The sequence below is a fragment of the Theropithecus gelada genome, chromosome 2 (assembly GCF_003255815.1).
Source record: "Theropithecus gelada isolate Dixy chromosome 2, Tgel_1.0, whole genome shotgun sequence".
Lineage (NCBI taxonomy): Eukaryota > Metazoa > Chordata > Mammalia > Primates > Cercopithecidae > Theropithecus > Theropithecus gelada.
In genome coordinates this window covers 95808371-95825417 of record NC_037669.1, presented here as the reverse complement: position 1 = coordinate 95825417, position 17047 = coordinate 95808371, and the positions used below count along the sequence as shown (strand labels likewise).

The 17047-nt window shown below is 45.1% G+C and overlaps 1 pseudogene; it reads right to left on the bottom strand.

Moving 5' to 3' along the window:
- Nucleotides 1-15163: 15163 nt before the first annotated feature.
- On the bottom strand, nucleotides 15164-16059 carry LOC112619509 (annotated as a pseudogene).
- Between the last annotated feature and the right edge of the window lie 988 nt (nucleotides 16060-17047).

Sequence of the window (17047 nt, the reverse complement as noted above, 5' to 3'; positions counted from 1 at the left end):
AATGGTAAAGACACAAAATGCTTTGCAATTAAAAATAGGAACAAACAATGTAATCCTAGACAATGCAATTAGACAAGAAAAAAATATGCAGAAAACAGACAAGAAAGATGCAAAGCAAATATACTCATGAATGATATGAAACATCACCTAAAAAATTACACAGAATGAACCAAAAAAACAGTTAGAACATGATAGGACATTCAGGAGGTTGAATATATAATCAACATATACTCAATAACTTTCCAACACAATAGCAACCAATCAGAAATGAATTAATACAATAGCAACAAAAATATAAAGTACTCAGAAATACAGCCAATAAAAAATGTACAAGACCTTAGTGGAGAAATAGAAAACTCTGCCAAAAGACATAACAGATATAAATACATTTTGTGTGGGAAAACACTCCTTCAAGATGTCCATTTTTTCTAAATTAACATGCAAAGTCAACAAAATCCCAGCCAATCACAATGTAATTTTTCTTAGAGCTTGATAAGCATATTCTAAAATTCAAATGAATGAGTAAAATAATAGTCAAGAAAACTTTTTAGATGTGGAAAGTTTTGTTCTACCAGACGATAAGGTTTAATATGAAGCTGTAGTACTTAACACAGCACGTATTACTGAAGAAATATGCAAACCGTAGATAAAAGGAAAAGTACAGAATCCTGTCACAGGCTTATACACATATGTAAGGTTTGTTTTTTTGTTTCTATGGAGACGGAATCTTGCTCTGTCGCGGAGGCTGGAGTGCAGTGGTGAGATCTCTGCTCACTGCAACCTCCGCCTCCTGGATTCAAGTGATTCTCCAGCCTCAGCCTTCCGAGTAGCTGGGATTACAGGCATGCACCACCATGCCCAGCTAATTTTATAAGTTTGATGTATGACAGAGATAGTGTCACCACAGTGTTACCTAAAAAAAAAAAAATGGGGTTCATTCACCCGGCGAGTAACAAACAACTGTGAGTATTCAAGTTTGGATCAATAAGAGTTTTATTACTTGGCTAAGTAAGGAGGACACTGGGAATATTTTCCAAAGCAGCGTCTCTCCGAGGGAAATAGGAGAGTTTTATGGAGCAATGGAGAGGGGAGAGGCTACATTACTGCATGTATAGGAGGCGTCCCAGTGGTACAGACGCAGTCATTATGCCAGCACCTAAGTCACGAGTTATGGTAATGAAGCTATAGCTACTCCCAGGTGGAGACTTTAGCATGTAATGAGAAGAGTTCACTCAGGTTCATCTATAAGTTGCTGGGGTCTGTCAGGAGCTGGTTTTAACTAACTAGGTGACTGCAATCCACACAGAGTTTAGGAAGAAACAGGCTGCAGGCCAGGAGGCTGTAAAACTGTCTGATTGCTCAAGTTGATTAAATTCCTACAATCCCTGTCTACTTACAGCAGCAAGACCTTCTTTTAAAGAGCCCCAGCAGCTGTAAAATTAACCTGTGCCAGCAGCTGTGCTTGCTTACAGAGACAAAGACTAAATGTCAGTAACCACAAACGAGAACTTAGCTCAGCAGTGCTACCCAGGCCTGAATCCTTGCTTCATTACCTTATTAAAATCTCCACCTAGAAGGGAGAAATACACTTTGCTAGGCACATATAGTGCTGAGTACAAAAGAAACAATGAGACTGACCGGGCGTGGTGGCTCACGCCTGTAATCCCAGCACTTTGGGAGGCCAAGGTGGGTGGATCACCTGAGGTCGGGAGTTCAAGACCCGCCTGACCAACATGGAGAAACCCCATCTCTACTAAAAATACTAAATTAGCCGGGCATGGTGGTGCATGCCTGTAATCCCAGCTATTAGGGAGGCTGAGGCAGAACTACTCCAACCTGGGAGGCAGAAGTTGCGGTGAGCCAAGATCACACCACTGAACTCCAGCCTGGGCAACAAGAATGAAACTCTGCCTCAAAAACAAACAAACAAACAACAATGAAAAAAAAACAAGAAAGAAAAAAGAAAGAATGAGACTGAGCACACTCCAGTTCTTCCCATAGGGCCCCACCTCTTTCCAGGAATCCCTGCCCCACTACATGCCCTAAGAGACCTTAAATATCCCTCTTCACCACACCCAGAGGAGGGTACTTTGAGCATCAGCTTTTCCTTCTCCAGTCCTTCATAAACAAATAAAGTTTCTGCTCTGCTTAATGGAACTTGGTCTCATTTTATTGGCATGAATACCACCAGGCAGGTAAAGGACCCACTGAAGTCAAACAACTCCCCTTAAGAGTTGGTAACAGTAGCCTTACAAGTCAATGGGAAAAATTAAACTAGTCAATGAATTGTATTGAGACAAATGGCTAGGCAAATAAAAATAGTAAATAAAATCACACAAAAAATAAATTAAAGAAACTTAAAAAACAAAACTAAAAGGCTGGGTGCAGTGGCTCACACCTGTAATCCCAGCACTTTGGGAGGCCAAGGCGGGTGGATCACAAGGTCAGGAGTTCAAGACCAACTTGGCCAAGATGGTGAAATCCCATGTCTACTAAACATGCAAACAAACAAACAACAACAACAACAAAAACAAAAAGCCAGGTGTGGTGTCAGGCGCCTGTAATCTCAGATACTCGGGAGGCTGAGGCAGAGAATTGCTTGAACCAGGGAGGGGGAGGTTGCAGTGAGCTGATATCGCACCACTGCACTCCAGCCTGGGTGACACAGAGTGAGACTTGGTCTCAAAAAAAAAAAAAAAAAAAAAAAAAGCTAAAAACAAACAAAAAACCACAAGACTCTAAGAACCCTGGTGTAAGCAAGAATTTAAGACAACAAAATGAAAAGAGTGAATATATTTGAATACAACAATATGAAAAAGTCTCTGTCCAAAAGAAAAGAAAAAGAAAAAAAGAACACCAAACACAAACCACTAATAGAAGTGGAAATGTAATAACTAACAGGAAGGATAGTTTGAAAGTCCACAGTAAAACTAAAAAGACATATTCCTTATGCTACAGGCATTTAACTTGTAAGAATCTGCCCTGAAAAACACTTGCACAGGTATTCAGACATTTACACAGGTATTCACTAGAATATTCTCTGTAATAACATAATACTGGATTCAACCTACTTGTCCATCAATATGGCTAAATAAAAGTAGCATTTTTATATGATGAAATACCATACAGCACCTAAAAGGAACATATTAGATCCTTGTGCATCACCATGGCTGTTCCACTATTCACCAGGTGGTCAGGCTGTGCTGCCAAGATTAAAAGGCCATCAAGGAAGGGACAGCATATGATCTGAGGTCGCTGAGGACAGACATCAACCACATGAGGCCCCAAGAGAAACAGTGTAAACTTACAGCAAAAGGAGAAACAGGGCACAAGATCCAGCCTCCTGCAATGCAAAGATCCCCCAGAGCTAGCACATCCACTCCACAGCAATAGGGCTGGTGTGATGCACACACCCCACTTAGTAAGGAAGAAAGATCTCAATGCACCCTCCCCACTCCCATGGGGTGTGAAATACAGAAAGCTGAGAGAATGAATGAAGGCCACTGACTTAAGAGATTAAACACAACAAAGGAGTAGACACGAAGCCTGAAACAGTGAAAGACACAAGGCATTAAATGCAGCAGCACAGGCTGTGAGGGCTCTAACTCTGCAAGGAAATGTTCCAGGCTCAAGGTCACTCTTACATTCTTAACTTGGCAATGGGCTATTAAAAAAAAAAAAAAAAAAAAAAAAAAAAAAGACATTAAAAACTGTCAATTCTTCTTGTCTCCCAGTTTAGATATTCTTTCTTTCATTAATTTAACAAACACATTCTAGGAGCACCTACTATGTCCCACACACTAAGGTAACAACAATTAATAAAGCAGACAAAGAGCACTGCCCTGGCAAGGGGCTTATGGGAAGATCAACCAATAAACAAATATATGCTATGCTAGACGGCGACAGGTGCTAGGAAGTGAAATAAGACAAGAAAAAGGGAGAAGTCTATGCCAGATGTTTTCAATGTCAGGAGACCTGGAGACTAAGATTTCCGGACGGTGGCTACTTTCACTTTTCTTCCACTTTCCCGTGTTATCTAATTGTCTCTAATAAGCACGCTTTATTCGCATAATTGGGTGAAAAGGTAAAGCCGGGAGAAACCGGGACTCTTTCCAGATTCTCTGCCCCAGACGCCCAGAGGGCGAAGAAGTACCCCCTCAGCGTGGCGGGGCGGGATCCACGGTCAGACCCCCGCCCCGGATGCAGCCTCCAGGCCGGGCCTCACCCGCCACTCTCGCCTGCACAGTTGCCCCCTCTCCCCATCCCGCGCCCCGCGCCCCGCGCCCCGCCGGGCTGCTCACCTACTCCCGCCGCCGACAGTCAATCATCCCACCGCAGCCACCTCAGCCGACTGCCCCGCGCCTACCTCCCGACTGCCCCAGTTGCGCACGCGTGTCACCTCCCCAGGTCCTCCGCGGCCTCTCTAGGAAATTGGGAGGCACAACGTCTCTGCTTCTCCCTGGCCCCAGGGCGGCGGGCGGCAGGGCTTGTCCAATATCTCTTCTCTCCCTCCGCTGGACACTTCCCTTCCAAGCTCTGATGCTTAGGCGCGTTCCGGATCCATACCGGCTTTGGCGTGTTATCCTACATCCCTCCCATCGGGTCTACACGGCTGCCCTGGAGGCCTCTCTCCTTTCACGGAAGAAACGGATCCAAAGCTAGCGGTGAAAATAGGGCCAGCGGCCTGGCACGGTGGCTCACGCCTGTAATCCCAACGCTTTGGAAGGCCGAGGCGGGCGGATTACTTGAGGTCAGGAGTTCGAGACTAGTCTGGCCAACATGGTGGAACCCTGTGTCTACCAAAAATAATTTTAAAAATTAGCTGGGTGTGGTGGCCCGGCGCCTGGAATCCCAGCTACTTGGAAGGCTGAGGCAGGAGAATCGCTTGAACCTGGGAGACGGTGGTTGCAGTGAGCCGAGATCATGCCACTGCACTCCAGCCGGAGACAAAGCGAGACTCCGTCTCAAAAAACAAACAAACAAAATAGGGCCAGCAAGTCCCCAAACATAAAACCCTTGAATGGGGAAATTCCCAAACAAGGCAATAAGCCCAGCACTGGCATGAGAGCTCATTATCTCCTTTTAAGTAAACGCTACAAGCCCTAGGCACAGTTTTGCAACTGTTCAAGGGTCATCAGGCTGCACATGACTGACTGCCTTTCCCAACACCAAGATACTCAATTGCCCACTTTGGATGGAGCTGCAGCTTTGGGAAAAACAGATAATAAGAAATTACACAAATACATCAATGTAAAGCGGTTACGAACACTATGTTGAAATATAACAGTTATTTAATTGAGAGCGACTGATAATAATGCTTGTATTTTTTCTGGTACTTTTCTGTATACTTCCGGTAGCTCATAATACACTGGCTGCCACGCATTGATTTGAGTTGCCCGAGGAAGTAGAGTCCATAACTGGAATAGCGACTGAATCCAAATCTTTTGGTCTTTTCATTACGGTGCTTCATAAAAGCTCTCCCGTCCCAAGTCCCCGTAGAGGGAGAGTTGGAGATAGCATGGCTCCTAGCTGGGATCCCAGAAGCTAGACGTAGGGGGTTGCGGGCAGGATAGTGAGGGGGCAAGATTCCAAGGAAAACTAAAATCCCTGCCCGGGAACGGTTACCACCTGGGAAAGCAGGAATGACCCAATGCATCAAGGCCCAGAGTGTACTCAAAGAACAACAGGTTAGGATGAGGGTCAAAACTCAGACCAGAAAGAGCATTAGCTGGGCGTGGTGGTGTGCGCCTGTAGTCCCAGCTACTATGGAGGCAGAGGCAGAAGGATTGCTTGGGCCGGGGAGGTCCAGGCTGCAGTGAGCTATGATTGGGTCAGTGTACTCCAGCTTGGTCAACAGAGCGAGACCCAAGGAAGGAAGGAAGGAAGGGAGCGGGGAAGAGAGGAAGGGACAGAGGGAGGAAAGGAGGGAAGTGAGAGAGAAAAAGAATGAAAGAGGGAAGGAAGAGAGAGAGAACGAGAAAGACCAGGCTGCTTCTTGGGTTACAACCTGGAGAGGCTGTGTAACATTATGAGTTGGAGAAGCAGGTACAAAGTAGGAAAAACTTCTATAAAACAGACAGCATGTGGCAGAACAGTGGGTTTTTAAAGGTGGGAACAAGAAAGCCAAACAACAGAAAAAAATAGATTGATTAACATCAGGTTACTTTTCTTTTAAGGATTAAAGAAGAGGGGGCCTTATGCTGACTTGGGTTAACTGGGCTCTTTCTGAATGGTTGCTATGAATTTCCTGTTTGCAGGAAAAACTGGTCTGTTAGGGGATTCACATGCTTCCGTAAAATTTTGGTTTGATTATGTGGCATTTAGCATTAGGAATTTATTTATTTTTTATTTATTTATTTTTTTTTTGAGATGGAGTCTCCCTCTGTCACCCAGGCTGGAGGGCAGTGGTGTGATCTCAGCTCACTGCAACCTCTGCCTCCCCTCCTGGGTTCAAGTGATTCTCCTGCCTCAGCCATCCTGTAATTGGGGCCACAGACACAGGCCACCATGCCCAGCTAATTTTTGCATTTTTAGTAGAGATGGGATTTCGCCATGTCTGCCAGGCTGGTCTTGAACACCTGACCTCAGGTGATCCACCCCCCCCTTGGCCTCCCACAAGTTCTAGGATTACAGGCATGAGCCACAGCGCCCGGCCTTGTTTATTATTTATTTATTTATTTATTTATTTGAGATGGAGTCTCACTCTGTCACCCAGGCTGGAGTGCAGTGGCATGATCTTGGCTCACTGCAACCTCTGCCTCCTGGGTTCAAGCGATTCTCCTACCTCAGCCTCCTGAGTAGCTGGGATTACAGGTGCGTGGCACCACACCTGGTTAATTTTTGTATTTTTAATATAGATAGGGTTTCACCATCTTGGCCAGGCTTGTCTTGAATTCAGGTGATCCACCTGCCTTGGCCTCCCAAAGTGCTGGGATTACAAGCATGAGCCACTGCGTCTGGCTTATTTATGCATTTTTGAGACAAAGTATGGCTCTGTCACCCAAGCAGGAGTGCAGTTAATGGTAGGATCTCGGCTCACTGCAACCTCCGCCTCCTGGGCTCAAGCCATCATCCCACCTCAGCCTCCCAAGTAGCTGGGACTACAGGTGTGCACCACCACACCCGGGTAATTTTTTTTTTTTTTTTTTTTTTTTTTTTTTTTTTTGTAGAGATAGGGTTTTGCCATGTTGCCCAGGCTGGTCTTGAACTCTTGACATCAAGTGATCCACCTGCCTAGGCCTCCCAAAGTGCTAGGATTACAGGATTGAGCCACCACACCCAGCCACTGGTTGTTAATCTTTTAAATATCATCTCTGAGAAGAAGAGACCTAGGTAACAGTTTCAGTTCTGTCTGTGGACTGGAAGGAGGTGTTGAAGAGGCCAATTTCTTTCCCTCCCTGCAACCCCTCCTCACAGGTAGAATGAGACAAGATGGAAAAACAGCTCCTTTAGCCCCTCCCGAATCACCGAATTAACCCTTTAGTTGCTGGACCATATGAATGATTCAGGATTGGCCTTGCTGTCAGAAAGATGAGGTGGATCCACAAGGTGGGGACAGCTGGTGTCAGAGGGCCATGGGATTAAGGACCTCTTTTATTCTCAACAAGCCTAGGTCATTGTTCTGTGAGTAGGTTGGAGATGAGTGGGTTGCTTGCCAGAAGGAGAGCTGGATGTGTCCTGTGCTTATGATCTCCCACGTGGCCTGGCTCTGGTTACCTTAATGTCAAGACCCCGGAAAATAGTTTATCTTGTATGACCTGGCTGCTAGGATGTTAGTGGAGGTAGGGGGTGCAGAGAAGCTGGGAGATACAGAAACCACAGTTGTTCTGTTGAGGGTGTTAGAGTGTAACAAGTTGGATGCAGACTTATAAAAGGCAAGATGAAAGGACTAGGGGAGTCATTAGTAGGAAGATGTGTACCACTGAGTATCCAGTTGACACTTTATGTATAATCATCAATCAGTGGACAGTGGCAGAGGACAGTTAAATACAGAGTCAGAATGCCTCAACTGTTCCTTCCAAATCAGGAGACAGACTGGAGACAGTAGGCAGAAATCAAGTGGCTGGGTAGTCACAGGGCCCAGGCATCTCCCTGCTGAACACCATGACTGGTGTAAACGAGAGACTCCTGTGAAGTGTGCGCATACTATCTACTGCCATCATGTGAAGGATGTAGGTCAGTGATCAGGTCTGGGGTAACCCATCTGAGGTTTGTCTGGGGTCTGGAGAAAATGTTACAGTTCATCAGGTCTTCCATCCTTGGTCATGGCCAACATACAGGTTTCGTGACTGGCAAACATGGGTGTAGTTCCTGACATGAGGAGTAGTGAGTGCTAAAAACTGACATCAAGATCCTCCTAAGAAGGAAGGTTGTAAATTCAGGTGAAATGGTGGTCTGGATGGAGCAGCAGGGCTAATGTGACCTTTATAACCCATGGAGGAATGACATGGTGTTTTTCAAATGTAGTTGACCCTTGAACAACATGGATTTGAATGGCCTGGGTCAACTTATACATGAATTTTCTTCTGCCTCTGCTGCTTCTGAGACAGCAAGACTAGCTCCTACTCTTTCTCTTCCTTCTCAGCCTACTCAATGTGAAGACAGTGAGGATGAAGGCCTATATGATGATCCACTTCCACTTAATAAATAATAAATATATTTTCTCTTCCTTATGACTTTTTTTTTTTTTTTTTTTACAGGATCTTGCTCTGTCACCCAGGCTAGAGTGCAGTGGCGCAATCATAGCTCACTTCAGCCTCACCTTCCCTGGCTCAAACAATCCTCCCATTTCAGCCTTTGGAGTAGCTGGAGCCACAGGTGTACACCACCACACATGCTAATTTTTAAAATTTTTGTAGAAATGGGATCTCTTCATATTGCCCAGGCTGCTCTCGAACTCCTGGGCTCAAGTCATCCTCCCAGTTTGGCCTCCCAAAGTGCTGGGATTACAGGTGTGAGATTTTTTTGTTTTTAATTGAGATAGGATCTCACTCTGTTGCTGTGGCATGATCACAGCTCACTGCAGCCTCAAACTCCTGGGTTCAAGGGTTCCTCTTGCCTCAAACTCCCAAGTAGCTAGGACCACAGGTGCATGCCACCATGCCCAGCTAATTTTTTTTTTTTTTTTTTTTTTGAGACAGAGTTTTGCTCTTGTTGCCTAGGCTGGAGTGCAATGGTGCGATCTCAGCTCACTGCAAGCTCCACCTCCCGGGTTCATGCCATTCTCTTGCCTCAGCCTCTTGAGTAGCTGGGACTACAGGTGCCTGCCACCACGCCTGGCTAATTTTTTGTATTTTTAGTAGAGATGGGGTTTCACCATGTCAGCCAGATATCCTGAGCTCGTGATATGCCCACCTCAGCCTCCCAAAGTGCTGGGATTACAGGCGTGAGCCACCGCACCCAGCGAAAAAAAATTTTTGTAGAGATGGAGTCTCACTATGTTGCCAAGGCTGGTCTTGAATTCCAGTCCTCAAACAATCCTGCCTGGGCCTCCCAAAGTGCTGGGATTACAGGAATGAGCCACTACAACTGCCCAGTTTTCTCATTAACATTTTCTTTTCATAATTTACTGTATTGTAAGAATACTGTCTATAATACATGTTACATACAAAATATGTGTTAATCAACAATTTATGTTATCTCTAAGGCTTCTGGTCAACAGTAGACGATTAGTAGTTAAATCTGGGGGGAGGCAAAAGTTATATGCAGATTTTCTACTTCATGGTGGGTCAGTATTCCTAACCCCTGTGTTGTTCAAGGGTCAACTGTATGTCCACAAGTTTTTGCTACTTCTCTCTTCAAGAGATGGAGCTGGACTTAGTGACTTGCTTCTAACAAATAGAATAAGGCAGAAGTGATAATGGGTCACTTCCAAGACTAGGTTATAAAAATGTCTATGGCTTCCTTTGTCCTCTGTTTCTGAGATCACTCACATTAAAGGATGCTAGCTGCCATGCCTTGATAACACTTAAGCAGCATCATGGAAGGCCCATGTGGCAAGAGACTGAGGACTCCTGCCAAGAGCTAGCGAGGAACTTAGGCCCCACTTCAACAGTCACATTAGTGAACCATTTTGGAAGTGGCTCCTCCAGTGCCAGGCAAGCCTTTAAATGATGACAGCCCCGGTCAACATCACAGTTAAAATCTCAGGACAGACTTTGAGCAAGAACAAATCAGCTAAGCTAATCCTGAATGCCTGACCCACAGAAACGGTGATACGGGAAATGTTTGTTGTTTAAGCCATAACTTTGGGTATAATTTGTTTTGTAGCAACACATAGATAATGAATATACAAAGTTTTAAAAAATCTGTCAAATTTCCCACATCATCCTTAGTCTGCAGTTCCTCACGCCCTCTCTGAAATGGTACTTGGAAATTTTGAAATAATCCTATGCATTAATTAGGGCTCTCTTCATCATACGTAAGAGCCACAGATCAAACTAGTTGGAGCAAAAGGGGAAGTATCTTACATAAACACTTGAACAGCAGGGGTGCAGCTGGATCTTAGAAATCCCTGAAACAGGCCGGGCGCGGTGGCTCAAGCCTGTAATCCCAGCACTTTGGGAGGCCGAGACGGGCGGATCATGAGGTCAGGAGATCGAGACCATCCTGGCTAACACGGTGAAACCCCGTCTCTACTAAAAAATACAAAAAACTAGCCGGGCAAAGTGGCGGATGCCTGTAGTCCCAGCTACTCGGGAGGCTGAGGCAGGAGAATGGCGTGAACCCGAGAGGAGGAGCTTGCAGTGAGCTGAGATCCGGCCACTGCACTCCAGCCTGGGTGACAGAGCAAGACTCCGTCTCAAAAAAAAAAAAAAAAAAAAAAAAAAAAGAAATCCCTGAAACCAGAGACTAGAAAGTCAGTTAGAACACATCTAATAGCTTTGCCTTTAGTTCTAATTCAAAACAATCTCGGCCAGGCGCGGTGGCTCAAGCCTGTAATCCCAGCACTTTGGGAGGCCGAGACGGGCGGATCACGAGGTCAGGAGATCGAGACCATCCTGGCTAACACAGTGAAACCCCGTCTCTACTAAAAATACAAAAACTTAGCCGGGCGAGGTGGCAGGCGCCTGTAGTCCCAGCTACTCGGGAGGCTGAGGCAGGAGAATGGCGTGAACCCGGGAGGCGGAGCTTGCAGTGAGCTGAGATCCGGCCACTGCACTCCAGCCTGGGTGACAGAGCGAGACTCCGTCTCAAAAAAAAAAAAAAAAAAAAAACAATCTCAGTAAAAGGCTTTAGTTGGTCAGTTGAAGTTGCGTGCCCATTTCTAAACCAATCAACAGTTGTGGGCAGGACTTCTGTTTCAAGTAATTTTGCATATTAGATGATCTGAAAACTCTCCTGTACAGAGATGTAGAGATTTAAAATATGAAAGTTTCAGTAGAATCCATAGGTTCACACACACACAAAGAAAATATGAAAGAGTCTTAGAGACATAGAGGAAGAAATTACAAGGTTTTGCCTACAGCTATTAGGAGTTCCAGAAAAGAAAAAAATTAACCACACGTATTCAAAGATAGAATAGCTGTTAATTTTCCAAAATTATTGAAAAACCAAAATCCTTAGATTTAGAAAGCCCAATAAATCCTAAACAGGATAAATAAATATAAATCTGTACCTAGACACACACTAGTGAAATTGCAAGATACAAATTTTTTTCTCATGCATCCTGTCCAGGCCTGGTAAGTCTCTTTTGGTTACACTTTCTTTTGTCAACATTCCTCTTAGATTGACAGGGACCAGAAACGGGCATCTATCCCCAGTTATAGTTTGAATATTAGGCTACTTGCTTCGTTGTTCCATTCCTCCCCCAACAGACATAGCAGTCCATACCCCTGAAGTGGGGGTCACAGCAAAGTTATCATTTCAACACTGGCAGCCATTAACAAATACACACACCACTGATATTCCCAGCATAAGCGTGCTGCTGGTTCTGCTGAAGGTACTGCTTGTAACATAAACATAATATAAAAACACAAATGCTTTTGTTTTGTTTTGTTTTGTTTTGTTTTGAGACAGAGCCTTCCTCTGTCGCCAGGCTGGAGTGCCGTGGTGTGATCTTGGCTCACTGCAACCTCCACCTCATAGGTTCAAGTGATTCTCCTGCCTCAGCCTCCCGAGTAGCTGAGACTACAGGTGCATGCCACCACACCCAGCTAATTTCTGTATTTTTAGTAGAGACAGGGTTTCACCATGTTGGCCAGGATGGTCTTGATCTCTTGACTTCATGATGTGCCCGCCTCAGCCTCCCAAAGTGCTGGGATTACAGGCATGAGCCACCACGCCAGGCAAGCAAATTCTTTTTTTTTTTTTTTTTTTTTTTTTTTTTTTGAGAAAGAGTTTCGCTCTTATTGCCTAGGCTGGAGTACAGTGGCACTATCTTGACTCACTGCAGCCGCCTCCTGGGTTTAAGCGATTCTCCTACCTCAGCCTCCCGAGTAGCTGGGATTACAGGCGCCCACAACCATGCCCAGCTAACTTTTGTATATTTAGTAGAGACGGGGTTTCACCATGTTGGTCAGACTGGTGTCAAACTCCTGACCTCATGATCCGCCTGCCTCAGCCTCCCAAAGTTCTGGGATTATAGGCGTGAGCCACCACGCCTGGCCTTGTTTTTCTTTTAAAGAACAAGGAGACCAGGCACGTGGCTCACATCTCTAATCCCAGCACTCTGGGTGGCTGACAACACAAGAGGATTGCTTGAGCCCAGGAGTTTGAGGCCAGCCTGAGCAACAGAGGAAGACCCTCCCTACAAAAAAAAAAAAATTCAAAGAATTAGCTGGATGTGCTATAGCTCCAGCTACTCAGGAGGATCACCTGAGCCTAGGAGTTGCAGACTGCAATAAGTTATGATTCCACCACTACTCTCCAGCCTGTGTGACAGAGTGAGACCCTGTCTCTAAAAATAAACAAACAAATAAATGTCAGGTCTCTGAGCTGGAGCTAAGCCATTGTAACCCCTGTGACCTGCACATATACATCTAGACAGCCTGCGGGAGCCAAGAAGTCTGGAGCAGCCGAGAAACCACAAAAGAAGTGAAACAGCCAGTTTCTGCCTTAACTGATTAACCAACCTTACGACATTCTGCCATTATGACTTGTTCCTGCCCTACCCTAACTGATCAATTGACCCTATGACATTCTTCTGCAGGACCATGGATCTCATGATCTCCCCACCATGCCCCGTGTGACCCCTCCCCTGCTGACAACAGATGACCACCTTCAACTGTAACTTTCCACTGCCTACCAAAGTCCTGCAAAGCTGCCCCTCTCCTATCTCCCTTTGCTGACTCTCTTTTTGGACTCAGTTCACTTACACCCAAGTGAATAAACAGCCTTGTTGCCCACACTAAGCCTGTTCAGATGGTCTTCTAGACGGACACACGTGACAGTAAATAAATCACAAGAGTCTTAGGTGATGCAGACCTTCTTGATGATATCCAGAAGTTTGATCAGGCCAAGAGATGCAAACAGCTTTGATTGTTGGGCATTCCACCTCCTGCATACCTACTTTACTCAGAAGAGCCACCAGTTATGTTCAAAGGGAAGTCTTTGAACATAAGACTTGGTAATGAAGTAAGGGAGGGTCTCTCATCCACTCGCTTTGGCCAAACTAAATAAATCCTTCTCTGCTCCTAAGTGCTGATGTGTCAGTGTTTGGCTTACTGCACATCAGGTACATGAATCTAAACATCGGGTTTCAATAACACATGTAGGTTATTACAGGAATCCACAAAAGGGACCTTCAAGTTGCATCCTGTGTGTGTTTCTTTGGCCTTTATGACATGCTTTGGAAACACATTAGTCTTATCTGGAGAGCGTGTTAAAACCTTAATCACTGGACCCCATGTTTACATTTATGATTGAGTAGGTCTACGGAGGGACCTGAGAATTTGCATTTATCACTGGTTCCCAGGTGACACAGCAGTTTGGGGCACCATGCTTGCAGAACCACTCCAGAGACCTCTAAATTGGTAGTTCAACCTTAGCTGCATTTAGAAACACTGGGAAAATATGTGTATGTGTAACCAGCTCACATTTAATTGTGAAATTTTGAAATTGTACAAGTATTTTGACATCTGCCCCCCATATTTAGTCTCTTAAAATGACGGGAAAACACCAACCAATCACAGGTTTAATTAGTTTAAAAATTTTACCCGTTCAGTTCCTCTTTGTAGCACCTAATATTCCTCTGAAACATGAAACAGACCCAGCAGTGGCCAATAGTAAATTTCTACCCCACACCCTGCAACAGAGTTGAAAAGTTCAGGCTCTCTGAGCATTGTGTTGCAGCGGCACTTTTCCAGAATTGGTACCTCCGCCGAGTTGGGGGAGTTTAAATGTAGCAGTGAAAATAGCTTTTTCTCCTTCAAAGGGAAGAAAGAAAATCACTCCTTAAAACCCAGACGGTCTGAAGATCTGGCTGTGAGGTCTTTCTTCCTGTCCCATCTCTTCAGAGCTTTTTTTTTTTTTTTTTTTTTTTTTGGCAGTGCAGCAAGAGGGACTAAAACCTAACTTGAGTTACAAGAAACAAGACAGTGATGGCTATAAAGGGAGTGATCAGGAGCAACTGGGACACTTTACCTCCCACATCCAATGTTTGTGCTTCACAGAAAAACAACAAAGATAACAAATCCACAAAATGCAACAGCTGGAATTACAAATTTCATTCACCCAAGGGTGGTAGAAGGCAGGAAAGAAAGGTGGGAAGGTAAATGGCACAGGGAGAAAAACAAAATATTCAAATCTGTCCAGTCATAGGGACTGGCAAATGCTAAAAAAAATAGCTGTAGAAAAAAGAAAAAAAAAAAAAAACACTAAAAAAACGGTGGTCCTTTCAACTCTCAGTGATGTTAAAAATCCACACACTGGTGTCAGGAAGATTCTGCCTTATGTGCACCAGAGATAAAAAATTTCAATTCCTCAGATAGGGGTTATGCAGAGGGCCCTTGGCAGAATGAATCATGCCTTCCCTGGCAGGGGGAGGTGAACTGGGAAAAAAGCCTCCTTCCAATCCCACCCATCCCCTTAATGGCAGGTGACTCAGGCCTGCAGTAGCCTTCAGTTTAGGTGGAGATATATGTGGTGAAGGGAACTTCTCTGCAGAGGTTGAGCTGCTCAAGGCAGACTGCAGGTGAGACTGTCTTGTGGAAGAGTCTGTTGCTTAAGAAGACCACCAAGAAGGAGAGATGCAACTCGAAGAGGCATGTTTTGCTGGGGATCTTTGCCTTATTGCACTGATAATGAACAAAGGAAAGAGGATAGAGAAAAGAGAGTCATGGATAATATATGATGACTGCATTGCTGTGAGAAAAGCCAACGGCAAACCAAACCCAAAGTAGTAAAGCGAGTTCCTCTCTAAGTTAGACAACCGCTGGTACATTTCAATTCCTTTATTGAACCAACCATATTTGAAGCAGTAGAATGAGTCAAGACAAGAAAAATGCTGGAGAGTAACCAGCTGACCAACAAGATGGGTGGGAAAGAGACTCACAGACATTCCCTGAATGGGGAAAAGAACCTGCAGCAAAAGAGTGGAGAGCATGGCAGCAGTTATTTTGTGGACACTAGGGAATGGGTGAGGCTTCCTCCCTGATGCTTCAAATGCCAGGTCAGCTGTATCTTGGAATCAAATGGCATTCACAACTTTGCTAGGCATGAACAAGGGGAGCACCCCAAAAGCCCTGGAAATTTATATGAGGAAAAATTCCAGCCATGACCAAGCATCTCCACACAGTGATGGATCATAAGTAATTCACTCTGTTACTCACTGAAGCCCAGGAATAAACACTCGATAAAGCAACAGTAGACTGAACCAGAGCACTCCATCATCCCAAATGCAACACTGGAAAATTCTACTACACTTGCTGGCTCATTCTCTTGCTCCCACTCTATATCCTGGGGTATTCTCTGTGCCAGGACACTGCTTGCCCTTCTTCCACGCTGCTCTTCTCTTTTGCTGGATTGGAGCATCTAGCTGGAGATGGTACAAATACCCCAGATGGAGTCTTTGACTCCCCTGGGAAGGTCCTGGAGAAAGGTTTTGACACTGTCAGCCATGTCTTCACTACCCAAACTATCAACTGTGCAGAGGAGATAGAAGCGCCCCCAAATCTCTCTTCATGAAGGACCCCGCAGCTCTGCCACCACAGCTCCAGCCTGGCCCCTCACCCACCACCACAGGCCCAGTTGACTCCTCTGTGCCAAGCAACCCGCTCCACCAGGGCGCTCCCAGGGCTGGGGTGCTCTGCCCACACTGGCCATGCCTGGGCTGCAGACATGGGGAGATTTTTTTAAATGCAATTCTCTACCCCATTTCAAACTGATTAAATCGGAATCTTGTAGGTGGTGCTCAGGCACTGGGTTTTTGCAATTCACCCCAAGTCGTCCTTCCATGCATTAAAGTTGAGAAGCACTGCTCTAAATTTGTTTTGACCCCGTGGAAAGGTTTCCAACTGATTTCTTACGAAAATAGTAGTAGAAGCCTCTTCTTTAGTTTGTACCAATAAGGTTATAAGGTTGGCCTCTGCCTGACTGGAGGGTGGGGCCATACAAAAAACTGCTCCACCCCCAGTTATCTTTGGCCCCGAGGCTGGCCAATGGTTCCACTGGTTTCAGCTTCCTTCTCCTCTGCCTTGGGATTTTAGAGCCCACAGCTTCCAGCATGACCTGCTAGTTGTTGTCAAGGAGATGACGTTAACCCCGTTATGCGCCGTTTGCTTCTCAGTCTCTCCTCCTTGGGACTATCAGGGATCCTAGAGATGGAGTAGAAATTGTAAATAAAAGTTTCCATCCAGACCAGTGCCTCTCAGACTTGAAGGTACATACAAATCACCTGGCAAGCCTGTTAAAAAGAAGATTCTGATAATGTGGGACTAGGGTAGGGCCTGAGAGCCTGCATTTCATTTTATTATTAGTATTATTATCTTTTTAAAATTTTATTTTTCATCCTCAATGTGTCACAACAAGCCTGTATTTCTAACAAGCTCCCAGGTGGTGGAGAGCTGTTAGTCTGAGGGCCAAACTTGGAGAAACGAGGACCAAATCT